The following is a 13784-nucleotide window of genomic DNA, read 5'->3' on the forward strand; positions in this document are numbered from 1 at the left end:
ATTCAGGTTTTTTCTCTTTTTGAACTTGGCTGTGATCTGGTTATATCAGAGCACCTTGTTCAAAGACTAAGGGGATGGCTGAAAAGGTTGTGAGTAGAGCTGGTGGAAAACTTTTAATCAAAACAGTTGATCAACAAAAATACTGTTTTGTAAAAAATCTAAATGTTTAGAACAACATGTCAATTTTGACTTAATTTTGTTTGCATGGGGGGCGGGAAGTAACAAAATGCTTTGATTATGTTGACACATCCCCTTTTGGTATTCTTGGAGTGGAACATTTTGGTTTCTTGTTTCAAACTGATCTTTCAAAAAAAAATTAATTTGTTTTAAAAGGTCTAAATAAGAACAAAATGTTTCAATTGACCCCAAATGATGATATCTTGTTCTGTGGGAAATTTTGAGATTTTTTTTTTTTCCAGTCCATTTTGGAATGGAAAAAAATTCAAAATACAGTAACTGCTCACTTAACGTCCTACCACTTAACGTTGTTTTGAAATTACGTCGCTGCTCCATTAGGGAACATACTCATTTAAAGTTGTGCACTACTCCCTTTATAATGTGCAATTCTCCCTTGTAAAGTCAGCCAAATGACAAGTTCCTCTTCGCCGCCGCCTCCCCCTCCCTCCCTCCCTCCCAGCACTTCCCCCACCGCCAAACAGCTGTTTGGCGCTTAGGACTTTCTGGGAGGGAGGGAGCGAGCAAGTGGGGAAGCTGACCCCCCCCCACACACACACCCCTCCTCCCAGCAGGCAGGGCCACCCGGAACTTAGGGGCTGCAGGGCCCTGGGCTAAGGGGGCCCCGGGGCCCTGGTCTGCAGCTTTGAAGCCCTTTTGGAATGCGGCCCTGCGAACATGGGCCGGAGGACTCAGGAGGAGCAGGGGCAGCCGCACAGCCAGCGGCCAGAGAGAAGCGGCGCTTTCCCCTTCAAAGCTGGCCCTGCCTGCCGGGGGGGAGGGGGGCAGTTCCTAGAATCGAGGCCATGGGGGCAGTGCTGCGCTGTGCAGAGCCACCTACATGCCCCCTGTACCAAACAGGAGCTGCCCCAGGTAAGTGCTCTGCACTTCCTGCCTGCCCCAGCCCTGAGCCTCCTTCCTCCCGCACCCTGAGTGCCCTCCTGCATCCTAACTTCCTCCCAGACCCTGCACCCCCAGCCCTGAGCCCCAGGGGTAAGCCAGAGGCACCTCCCCACCACAATACGGTACAGTATATAATGCTTTTTGTCTGCCCCCCCCAAAAAATTCCTTGGAACCTAACCCCCCGCATTTACATTAAATCTTATGGGAAAATTGGATGTTTAACATCACTTCACTTAAAGTTGCATTTTTCAGGAACATAACTACAACGTTAAGTGAGGAGTTACTGTAGTGGAATATCCATTTCCTGCCCAACTTCAGATGGGAATGTGACTTGAAACAGTACGCTTGCTGAAAATGCAGTGCTCGGCCCTGCTTGTCCTGTGATTTGAAGGCAGGCAAACCAGTGAGCCATTGTTCCTTTCCCCTAAAATTCCTTATAATGGAAAAATCCTCCTCTTGGGTGGAGGCAAAGCTTCCTACAGAACAATACCTGTCAGCAATTCATTGGGCAAGATGGGCAACTGGCACGGGCAGGGCCCCCGGAAGGAAGCAGTCTGAGTGGGAAAAGCACTGGACTGGGACTTGGGAGACCTGCGTTCTATTCCTGGGTCTACTGGTGACCTTGGGTAAGTCATGTTCCTTCTCTGTGCCTCAGTTTCCCCATCTGTAAAATAGGGATAATGATACTAAACCCCTGTGTAAAGCACTTGAGATCTATGGAATACAAGAGCAGGGAATTAGTGGTGGTGGTGTTAGAAAATTCCACTGCTGGGAGAAACTGCCTTCTGGGGAGCTGTATTACATTGTGGAGTGATCTCCCGCGGGGAGCAGTAGAAGTTCCATCACTTGTCATTTACAACTTGCCTGAGCAAAGTCCTGTAGAATATACGTTAAGGAACAGTGCTAGCTGTCCTGTGTGAGGGACTTGACCCCGAACAGGGCTTTTCCACCTCCCAATTTCAGGGACAGTATTCAGAGAGAAGGGAAGGGAGGAGAGAGAAAATATAGGAGGGAACTAAAGGAGAGCAAAGCAGCAGGAAGGCAACACGACAGTTATCTGTTCTTCTATCTCCTCTCTTCTACGTCATTTCTTTCTGAGTTCTGGGTCTGACTCAAAGTCCATTGAAGTCAAAAGAGGCCTAAGTCCTCCAAGGGATTTCGGATCTGGGCTGGAGGGGCTCCTCTTTGTCCTGTCTCTCTTATCACCTTTCTTCATTTTAACCCCTGACCACTGTCTTGTGATTTTTGTTGTTGGTTGTTGTTTTGGGGTGGGGATATTTTTGCCTTTTACGATTCAGATTGTAAGGATTTTGGGGCAGGGACGGTCAATTATTATATGTTTGTACAACAGCCAGCACAAAGGGGACCAGCCTGCTCATGGCCTGTGGGCACTTACAGTAATGTAAATATTACATGGTAAGAGTACCAAAAAGTGTCTCTATCCAAACATGGTATAAATGTTCAAGGGAACAACGATGGGAAGTGACTGCAATTTCTTCGGAGAAAGGTTCAGGTTAGCTGGGAGGCTATTGTTCAAACAGGTGGTGCTAGTGGTGTGAAAGAGATTTAGAAGCTTGTTCTCGGAGTTGCACTAGTTCTCATCTCCAGGGCCTCCAGCAAAAGAGGAGGGAGGAGGGAGCAGATTTGCACAGTTTCCCATTGCAACTATAAAGCCAGGTACCTAGAGGGGGAGGAGACAGCATATCCAATGGGTTTATGTGGCTGGGGGAGCTGTGTTTCTGTCATAAAGAGGCTTGTATTGGTAAATGCCGGATTACTCTCAAAGGTAAGTAAGCCCATAGAAGAAACTACGGTTGGTGAGCAGAGAGAAAGAAAAGGGGGATTTATTCCTGGGCTGTTTTTTTTTTGAAAGATTTGTTACACAATAGAACTCACTTTGCTGCTCAGTCTGCTGCTGCTCTTTAATTGGCAGAGCTTTGGGGTTGTGTTTCAGTGCAACCCTCTGTAGGCAGGGTATGGGACTAGGAGTTGGGAGACTTGGACAGGGATCTTCAGAGAAGATTGGTCCGCAGATCCCATTGACCTTTAGGGAGTTGGCTGCTCAGCCCCCTTTGCAATATCTGCCACTGACTGACTTTGTGACCTTGGGCAAATCGCTTAAAAGTGAAGTGTGCAAACTCGAGTTCCCACAGTTAGGAATCTGAATAAAAGTGGCCTGACCATCAGAGGGGCTGAGCCCCATAATTCCCACAGAAGCCAATGAGAGCAACTTGTCCTGGGCATCTCTGGAAAAATCAATCCCTCTTATTTGGGCACCCAAGTTTGAACATTTTGGCCAACTTCTTTGCCTCAGTTTCTCCATCTGTACAATCCCCATTGTACAGATGGAGAAACTGAGGCAAAGAAGTTGATAGAAACTACTGTAGAAGTGCTAGATATCAGAATTCATTTGCGGGCTACTTCAACCTCAAGGAGGAGTCCTGTGGCAGGTGGCATTTCTCATCGTCCTCCTTTGCAGAAGATATGAGTGGCATATGGGAATGGATACTTTCCTTCCCCCTCCAATTTACAAAGGGAAAGGGATGACCTATGACTTCATCCAGGTAGTAATTACTCTTAGTGTTCACTCTAGTATAAATGCTGGCTGTTTAATATTTGAGGTAAATATAAAGAGAACGTTCATCCCATCTAGTCTGTGCCGTAACATCCAGTATATGATGAATCTTTGCTGCTTTGGTATCCATTGAAAAAAGAAATCCTGACCTAATAATACTATCCACCCCTCTAGTGTATTTTGTCTTTGATCCCAATGTGATTTACAAATGCTAACTTGCTCTTGCTTCATGCCACTCTGAAGTAGGTAAAGGTTTCTCCCCAAGTTTTAGAGATGGGTAAACTGAGGCGCAGAGAGAAGTGACTTGCTCTAGGTCATACTGTGAATCGGTGGCAGAGTTGGGAACAGAACCCAGGGATCCTGACCTCAAGTCCTGTGTTCTAAATACTAGACAAAACTCCCATGTATCTTTAATATTAACAGGGGTTTCAGTTGTAACTCTTGGCTGACCATTGCAAGTGCCAGCAACAAAGTCTGGTGCTTGGAAATGCACATGAGAGAAACAACTCTGAGCTTTGAATTCTCTCCTTGGAAGCTTGCTCATAAGATGCACTGTATGCAGAGACTCCTTAATTTTGTCCACGTTGCTTTATTCTGTTATGGTGCCTTTGCTTTGAGCTTATTCTTGTCTCCATCCCCGGCCTGGCTGCTGGGCTCCCATTGTGGGCTCTCTCTCTCTGTCAGTGAGTTGGGGTGTGAGGAGCCGTGGCCCCAATCACTGAGCTCTGCAGCCAGAGCTGCAGTTTTTCACTGGCTTCCCTCCTCGGGTGTGTGCTAGCTCTCAAATGACATTTTGAGGAGCCTGCAGCATTCTGAGGAAGAAAATTAATTGGTTTTGACAAACCACAGCAGTCCCTTGGGTGACTGTGAGCGCAACATTTATTGAAACCAGGCAGGAAATCAAAAAGCTCTGGTGTTCATTCACCTTTAGTGCCACTGTAAAAATATTCTTAACCTCACTCAAGACTCTCACCAGGCATTTGAATTGTCCGCTCACTTTTTAATATAGCCTCCTTTTTCTTTTGAAAAGGGAATTCAGTGGTTGTGAAAGGTGCTGGAATGACAGAGCTGGGAACTGATGGCCTCTATTTATCCACACTGTAGATACACCAGCAGGTCAAGCTTCTCTTGTTTTGTGCCTCAACCCTGACCTGCAGCCGTATGCTCCAGGAGCAAAAGGGGAATCGCAGTCTCCAGGAACATTTAGTCCTTAGCCTGTCTGAGACTGCCAAATAAGAGCGCAGACTGGGCCCTGTCTGTGTATCAGCACAGACGTGCTAGCCAGTAAACGGCTCTAGGCGAACCGTGCTAGAAAACTGTTTCTGATCACAGCTAGTGTGGTCTTAGCATCAGCCACTTAGAGAAGTGAGACTGATAGCAGAAACCATCACCTAACCCCATCCATGCAGGATTCTAGCACAACTGTACCACAATTTGTAACCCTATTAAGCAGGGGTGCAAAGCATGTTACAGCCATAGGTGTGTTTTAGGAAAATGGTTTCAAACATGGGCGCCAGCCAAGGTATGGCATTGGTTGGGGTGGGGCCACCTGTCTGTCTGCTAGGGACTGACCTGAGGCTGGCTGTCATTCTACACTGGTTGGCTGGTGGTGGTGATTCTTGGTCAGTGTGAGATTTGAATTAGTATTTGCCTGCTTTAAAATACCCAGTCATGCTCTTCATGTCTGTTTAAATCAGTGGGGTCACTCCTGGCTATATGCTATCACAAAATGTGATTGTTAATAATGCCATTTGGGATCGCCACCTATGAGCTGTTGTAGGAACATTACTTAATGACATCATCATGTATGTGCAGTCATGGCATCGCTATTTTAATGGGGTGCTGTCTGTGGGTGGTCTCAGGAATGTTTTCACAATTGGGTCACCATCCCTAGGCAGCTCCTGGTTCTTCTTCGAGTGATTGCTCATGTGTATTCCACTATAGGTGTGCATGCTCGCCACGTGCACTGGTGCCGGAAGCTTTTCCCTTAGCAGTATCCGTAGTGGGAGAGCACCGCTGTGACCCCTGGAGTGGCGCCGACATATCGCGCCATAAAGGGGGCTGCGTGCTCCCCCCACCCTCAGTTCCTTCGTGCCGCCAGTGAAGGTAGTCGGAACTTGCTCCTGCTGTGCGTAGCTGTAGCGTATCTAGCTTAGTGGTATCCAGTTTCACTGATCTCTTCCATTAGTGAACTTTCTTTCGCGAGTGCCTGACTTGGGGCATGCCCGGTGGCCCAGGCTTCAAGTTGTGCAACTCCTGTTGCAACTCCATGCCCAGAAGCGATCCTCACAATCAGTGTCTTTGCTGTCTGGGCGAGTCTCGCGTTAGTGAGAAGTGCAAGATCTGCCGCTCCTTCAAGCCGCGGACGAAAAAGGAGTGTGAGATCCGACTCCGGGCTCTTTTAATGTAGTCGGCATTGGCCCCGGCACCGGCGTGTTGAGCTGACATCGTGCTGGGCTCCGCGTCGTCGGCATGCGGTGAAGAGCCTCGGTTGCGCCGTTCTAAATCGGCTCCTGGCACCGCGTCCTCGGTGCACAGCGAAGCGCCATCAACATCCCGGCATCGCTCCCCAGCTAAGAAGCCAGGGAAGTCTCAGCGGCGCCGAGAGAAGAACAGGGATGAGGCCAGACCCAAGTTGGGCAGCCCGCGATCCGCACCAGGACAGAGACCTCCGACTCGCACTGAGCGGAGTAGTCCAGTCCCGTCCATGCGAGCCTCACCTGAGGTACGTATGCCTTCAACACTGGAGGCAGCTCAGGCCGCGTGTGATATACTGACACTTCCGGTGCCGGGAGCGCCACCGCAGTCGGGCCCCCGGTCCCGTTGGAAGCTGCCTTTGGGCGCCCATCAGCACTCCCTGGAGGTGTCGGAGACCGAGGCACCTTCCCGGGTCGAGGTGCCGATCAGAGCCCCACGACACGCGTCAATTCCGCATCTGGACTCTTCCAGGAGTAGATCCCTCTCCTCTGGCCTTGAGTGCTGTCGAGGAGGCGGCAAGAGACAGCACTGTTCCTCTTCCAGCAAGTCCGAGAGGGATAGGTCGTGACACCGTCGGCACTCACGCTCCTACTCGGGCGCCTGCCTTCACAGATGCCATGCTCGTGGCGCGTTCCAGGAGTCCCCGGCACCATGGCCACAGGCGCCGCAATGAATCCAGGGACAGCTCCTCGGATATATGTCTCGACCTCCTCTAGGTCGAAGTCTCGGGGCAGGAGTTGTCATGATCGGGACGGCACCGTGCGCTCCTCCTGGACCTCGACGTCGGACCGCAGCTGTTTCTCCCATGGCCGCACCGCACCACAGGACCAGCCTGCCCTGCTGGCGCCCGATGCACCTCTGCTCCAGGCCATGCCCTGGCAGGGACAGTGGTGCTAGTGGGCACTGTGGCCTCAGGCACCTGCGCAGCCAGACCCTCGCTCTGTGGCTGGAGCCTCTCAGTGCCGACCCGCATCACGTTCCCGGCACGGAGATCAAGTTGTGTGTGCCGAACCCCTGGCACCGACTCGGCACAGAACCCGGAGGTGGAGCCCATGATGCCATTGGCCGCTGAAGGCGGTGCGCTGTCCACCTCTTCGGCGCAGGGCAATTCGGTTGCGGTACCGCCTCCCTTTCCCAGGAGGACTTTAAAGCCCACCAAGAGCTGCTTCGGAGGGTGGCAGCCAACCTCGAGCTCCGGGCCGAGAAGATGGAGGAGCTGTCCGACACCCCCTTCAGTGTCCTCGCCTCCTCGGTACTGGGGCATGTGGCGCTCCCTTTCCATCAGGGAGTTGCCAACATCACCACTGGCCTTTGGCAGACCCCGGCCTCTCTTGGGCCTATTTCCAAGAAGGCCGAGAGGAAGTACTTTGTCCCCACGATGGGTCTCGAGTATCTTTTATACTCACCCAGCTCCAAACTCCCTAGTGGTTGAATCGGTCCACCACCGCGAGCGGAATGGCCAGCCCGCGCCTACACCAAAGGACGAGGATGCTCGTAGACTTGATGCCTTTGGTAAAAAGGTTTATTAGTCAACAAGTTTCCAGCTCAGAGTGGCCAACCATCAGGCGCTTCTGAGCCGCTACGAGTTTAACCTGTGGGGATCCCTCCCCAAATTTGAGCCCCTCATTCCTGACAAGGAGGTGAAGGAGTTCAGGGCGTTGGTTGAGGAGGGTGCTACCACCGCCAAAGTGGCTCTCCAGGCGGCTTGGCAGACAAGCTGCTCGTTCAATGGCTTCTGCTGTCTCCATGCGACGGGCAGCGTGGCTCTCGCTTTCGGGGCTGTTGTCAGAATCCCAGTCCATAATGCAGGACCTGCCGTTTGATGGCAAGGTCCTTTTCGCGGACCAGACAGACACCCATCTGCACAGGATTAAGGACTCCCGTACCACCCTGCAGACGCTAGGCCTCTACATCTCACCTGCTAAGGACAAACCCAGGCTTCAACCCTCTGCTCCGCAAGCTAGGGGCAGATAGGAATCCCCGCCTAAGCGGCAGAGGGATCAAAGACGTCGGTCCCAACACCAATCCTGCTTGGTCCCACGGCCTAGAGCCTCGAAGGCCAAATGGCAGGGAAAACGGCGTTTTTGACTTGCTGAGGGGGGTCACCGGGCCTGTTGCCAGTGTACGTCCCACCCAGTTAATAAAGTTACCTTTTCTAAACCGTGTATCGGACTTCCGACTGCAATGGTCCCATATCACGTCAGACCAATAGGTCCTCAGTACCATCTCCCAAGGGTACAAGCTGCAGTTTGTTTCAGCCCCTTCCACCTGTCCCCCATCCGGGCAGCCAGACAGGGCCCCAGAGCATGCCCTACTCCTCTACCAGGAAGTAGAGCGCCTCCTGTCTCTGGGAGCGGTGGAAAGGGTATCTCGGGAATACCAGGGCAGGGGTTTTTATTCCAGGTATTTCCTCATCCCCAAGGTGAAGGGTGGGCTTTGACCCATCCTCGACCTGCAGAACCTCAACCAGTTTCTGGTGCGTTGCAAATTCCGCATGGTGTCCCTGGCCTTTATTATTTCATCCTTAGACCAGGGGGACTGGTTTACGGTGCTGGACCTCCAGAATGCGTACTTTCACATCCACATTTTCGAGGGTCACAGGCGCTACCTTCGTTTCCTGGTAGGTCAGGACCACTTCCAATTTACGGTCCTCCCCTTTGGCCTTTCTATTGCTCCCAGGGTATTTACAAAGTGTATGGTGGTGGTGGCGGCTCACCTCAGGAGGAAAGGGCTGCAGATCTTCCCCTACCTTGATGACTGGCTGCTCAAGGGTCTCGCGCTCTGGTGCAGCAGCAGATGAAGTTCCTGGTAGACACCTGCGCGGCTCTAGGCCTATTGGTAAATGAGGAGAAATCCACGTTACTTCCAGTTCAGCGCATAGAATTCATAGGGGCACTGCTAGATTCCCGAGTAGCCACGGCCTCCCTCCCACGGGACAGGTTCGAGATGCTCAAGGCTCTCATCGTCTCCGTCACGGCCTTTCCGATAACCAAGGCACACGCGTGCCTTCAAATACTAGGCCACATGGCAGCATGCACCTATGTGGTGCGACATGCCAGGCTTTGGATGAGGCCCCTCCAGCTTTGGCTGGCCTCCCGGTACTCCCAGGCCAGGGACGGCCTGGACAAGGTTGTCACAATGCTGCCCAGGGTGGTGGCAGACCTCCAATGGTGGTCCCTCCCGAGCAACATGCTCTGGGGTATTCCCTTCCGAGAGCCCCATCCCTCATTAGATCTAGTGTCAGATGCCTCGGACCTGGGCTGGGGAGCCCACGTGGGGGATTTCAGGACCCAGGGTATGTGGTCACCAGAGGAGCTAACCCTGCACATAAATGTCAGGGAGCTCAGAGCCGTGTGCCTGGCGTGCGTGGCATTTTGCCAGCACATACAAGGGAAGGTGGTCAGAGTCCTCACGGACAACACGACTGCCATGTACTACATCAACAAACAGGGGCATGCGTTCCCGGGCCTTAGGCCAGGAAGCCCAGCTCCTGTGGGAGTTTTGTATAGCCCACAGTATACTCCTGCGGGCCTTTTACCTGCCCGGCAAGAGCAACACGCTCGCAGACCGTCTAAGCAGGGTATTCTCCCAGCAACACGAGTGGTCCCTGCACAAGGAGGTGACCAGGTGGATCTTCCTATAGTGAGGTGCTCCCCAGGTAGATCTGTTTGCCACCGCCCAGAATCGACAGTGTCCTCGATTCTGCTCCAGAGCGGGAGAGGGCGAAGGGGCCGTATCGGATGCGTTCCTGCTTCCATGGTCGGGGCCCTTCTTGTACGCCTTCCTGCCCTTCCCCTTAATAGACAAGGTCCTACAGAAGGTGACGTCAGACGGGGCGAGGATGATCCTCATAGCCCCAGATTGGGACCATTAGCATTGGTACGGGTCCCTGATGCAACTCTTAGCGGCCCCTCCTTGCAGGCTGCCGCTACGCCTGGACCTCCTTAACACAGACTTTAGGAACTTATTTTCCATAGATATACACGACTACTTAAATAGAATCTGTACATACATTTCACAGCTATGTTAATGACCAGCATGCCTTTGGCTTTGATTTAAGACCTCGTGATATTCTTTGGTGAATCAGGATCATGGTATTCTTGGAATGCCCCTTGCCAGTTGGCATTGAGGGGTTCTTAGGGTTATACCCTGGGATTGTAACAGGGATCTGGTTCTGGTGCAACCTGATGCATTGGGATCATGATGGGGTAGCTGCTTAGGGCTTTGGATTGGAAAGGGGTCATTGCCCATTTGCTATCCTTGGACTCTTATTGTACTAGAATGACTGCATGTTGATTGATGCAAGACCCTGAGATTTCAGTTCCATCTCTTGTTCTCTTCTTGCATTTCATTGTGTACTTCATGCTCCAAGGGGGTGGCAGCAGGACACCCTTTGAGTTTGATGAACGGTGTATTATGGGGAGCTGGGTTCCTGTAAAGGAAGTGAAATGATGGAATGGGAATCCAGGAAACCAAACCCACCAGGCCCAAACTGGTGTTTGTGTGGTTTGAAATCCTATGGATACATTGATCCTGCTGTTAGTTGCTGAGGAGTGGTGGGGCATGGGAAGAGGACAGAAGAAAGGGGTGTGCACTATCGTCTCAAGTCTGAGTGCGTTAGTGGTGCAAATTGTTAAGAACCAATGTGGAGTGAGTGTGTGTGTGTAAGACACTCAGCTGAGAGAGAGGGATGCCAGCTTTCTTGTAGGATTTTCAGGTAGAGCAAGCAATGCTACTGAGGCACTAAGTGGAGGGGAGAGAGATGCTGATAGCTCTGTGTCAGAGAGAGCCGGGCGAGAACTACTTAAGCAATTAATTAGCAGAGCTGAGAAGTCTCTGGCTCGGTGGTGGAGATCATTTACAGATGCGCACGCACAGGATAAATATTACCCTGTAGACTGTCTGGCTGCAGTTTGTGCTGTCGGAGGAGCTTTCGAATTAGATACAAAGAGAATTGCTGGGTTTATTTTCTTCCCTCCCCACTGAATCTTTCCTCCTTTACTTTGGCACCCAGCCTGTGGGGCTGAGAGCCGGCACACGTGGCTTCCTCTGGCGTGGAGGCGGATGCTGACTTATGGAGCTCATGGTGGGTCATTCCGACTAGCCATCCTGCTGGTTTCCCTATTAGGACCTTGATCCTGTACACCTTCCACTAGCCCTGAAGTTGATGGGAGTTGAGGTCTCTTGTATGGCTTGAACCTCACTCTTGCCATGATGCCTACGGAGCCCTGCCTGTGGAGAATGGCTGGGTGGGTGTGGGTGGGCGTGGGTGTGTGCGCGTGCACAACTACCGAGAACTGGCTTGGGCTATTGTTAGCCCAGTGTTCCTGCCGATTGGTTTGTCTCATTCTCCTGTTGCATTGTATTGCTAGCCTGCCCTGGGAGCACTTTGGGCAGAGACTGTGGGTTTTTTGCTACATTTGTTTAACAAGTTCCATCCTTCCCTCCCCCTGCCCCCCATCCCTGCTAGAGGCCTCTGGACACTACTGTAATACGAATAAATAATAATCAGCACCTTCTGCACGTGCTTTCAGGTCACACCCAGGCACAAGCTCAAGATCTTTGTCTCCTTGAGACTTTATCTGTTGTTTTTTCCCCCTTTTGGATCTGGAGTTCTCTCCCTTGTTTTTAACAGGAAGACAAACAAAGACAGTAACTATCAGGTTAAAGCTTTTTCTGGCTGGAAACTGGCTTTGCTTGTTTATGAATGGATTGGAAGAGCACCTTAGGACATGTTGCTTTAAAGGCCCAATAACACGGAAGGCCAAAGTTTGGGCAGTAAGCACTTTCAATGCGGCTCTGGCATTGCACTAGATGCTGCAGAAGAAATTTCTCACATATGTGGCCCATGGCAGAGAGGAGCTGTTCTGCAGAACAGTAGCTGGTAGACTGGTTGGCGTGGTTCCATCTGTGCCTGTTGACTTCAGTTAATAGGGACAAAGAGGATCCGAAGAGGATACCAGCGCTAAAGCAGGGATATTGGAGTGTATAGTCCTCAAAAGAGAGTTTGGGAATTGGCAAAAAGCCTGCACTAAAAGTGACTAAGCAAAGAGACAGCAGCCCAGAGCACTGAGAGAGCAAAGACAAGAAATTGGCCAGTGACGGGCAGTCCCTGGGGTCATTCTCTGGCCACCTGACTGTTTTCTTGATAAATTGTTTTGCTAATGGTACTGTCTTCCAGTGCAGTCATACCTTACCTTGGATGTTAATCTCTGTAGATAACTAGTGCCAGCAATTCTCTGATAGCTACAGTTGTAGAGCGGTTACTTTAGGAGCTTTAGTTCAGGTCTCAACAGGAAAAGATACTATTCTGTGTGCCTGGCCTGTAGAATGTTAGTGGGCATGTCACTTTTCAAGGAGAGACTCTCATGATCTTCTCCAACAAGCCCCCATATACTATTCAGTGCCTGGATTGAGGGACAGGGTGAATTGAAGGTGGGTGTCTCACATTCATGCTCAAACACAGGCTTTTTCTAGGGCATCCATCATCCGAGAGATGAAGGTGTCTAGTAGTCCTCCCAAGAGTCAAATCCAGGTCCTATTGCAACCAGTAACCAAACTTCCTGTCACCTATGTGGGAGCAGGATTGATCCCTCTGTAAGTTCTCCAGGACCAGTAGAACCCTCACACTGGATCAGCCTTCCCAGCTGCTGGTGACACGCTGCTACTGATGCACCTTGGAGCAAGAAATGCTGAAAAAGCCTTGACAGAAGAACTTGTCAGAGACAGTCTTCTCCTGGGGACTGGGAGAGCCCCCTGATAGATGGACTGAAGTGCCTGATTGTGCAAGGTGCTAAGACCTCTCAGTGCCTCCTCTGGGCTGGGCTTGGAGCTCACAGGCAGTGCTTTGTGAAGGACTGAAGTGTTAGAGTGTGCAGGTCTTAATGTGAGGGAATGAGATTCCCCCCCCCCCTCCCAAATGCTCTTGATACCCTTCTTCAGGGAGCACCTGGCTGGCTTATGACACCCAGAGCTTGCTGGGACCAAAACCTAGGATACCAGGAGAGAGAGAAGGAATCAGTCTATGGCTTAGTGCAGTGATGACCATTAAAAACGCAATACATGTTGCAGCAGTTGCTGTAGTCTCGTCCTGCACTTGGCAAAGGTGACAGTGGTACAGCAGTCATTGCAAAGAGGCTGATTCTGGGTTTTTTATGCAGCCCACTGTAGCACGCCCTGCCCGTTGCGAGCACAGCACGTCCTCTTGCTAGTGCTCCCTGGTCTGGCTGTCTTGGGGGGTCAAAGGTGAAGTCTTATGTTTGGACCCAACCCACTCTGTTGGCAGCCTGTGCCGCTGAGGAGCCAGGACCTTTGTTCGAGGTTTTATTCACTTGACTCCTCTGTGTGAACAGTTCTGAGGTTCCTGCTGTTTTGCATTAGAGCAGTGTATCAAGAAATCCCAGCTCCTGGGGTCAAGTGCTAACCACTTGCTTCTTTATCAGATATTTACTTAGGAGGATTTCATTATACTGAATCTACAGGCTCTGAATAAATTGGCATACAGTAAATTTATTCTTTTTAAAAAGGACTTCCACGCTGGGGAAAACTTTAAAAAAGAACATTTATACAAAAAGCAATTACTTAGCCAGTAATTTTTTATGTATTCTCCTAGCTGCTATTTGAATATGAGCTCTCTTCCAGCTGCCACGGTTGT

General features: G+C 50.9%; 1 protein-coding gene across 1 annotated transcript in view; it reads left to right on the forward strand.

The window, feature by feature from the left end:
- CACNA2D2 (calcium voltage-gated channel auxiliary subunit alpha2delta 2) overlaps positions 1 to 13784 on the forward strand; it is a gene marked incomplete in the record, with an annotated part of 589972 nt that overhangs the window by 36392 nt on the left and 539796 nt on the right.

Source organism: Trachemys scripta, chromosome 7, assembly GCF_013100865.1.
Source record: "Trachemys scripta elegans isolate TJP31775 chromosome 7, CAS_Tse_1.0, whole genome shotgun sequence".
NCBI lineage: Eukaryota > Metazoa > Chordata > Testudines > Emydidae > Trachemys > Trachemys scripta.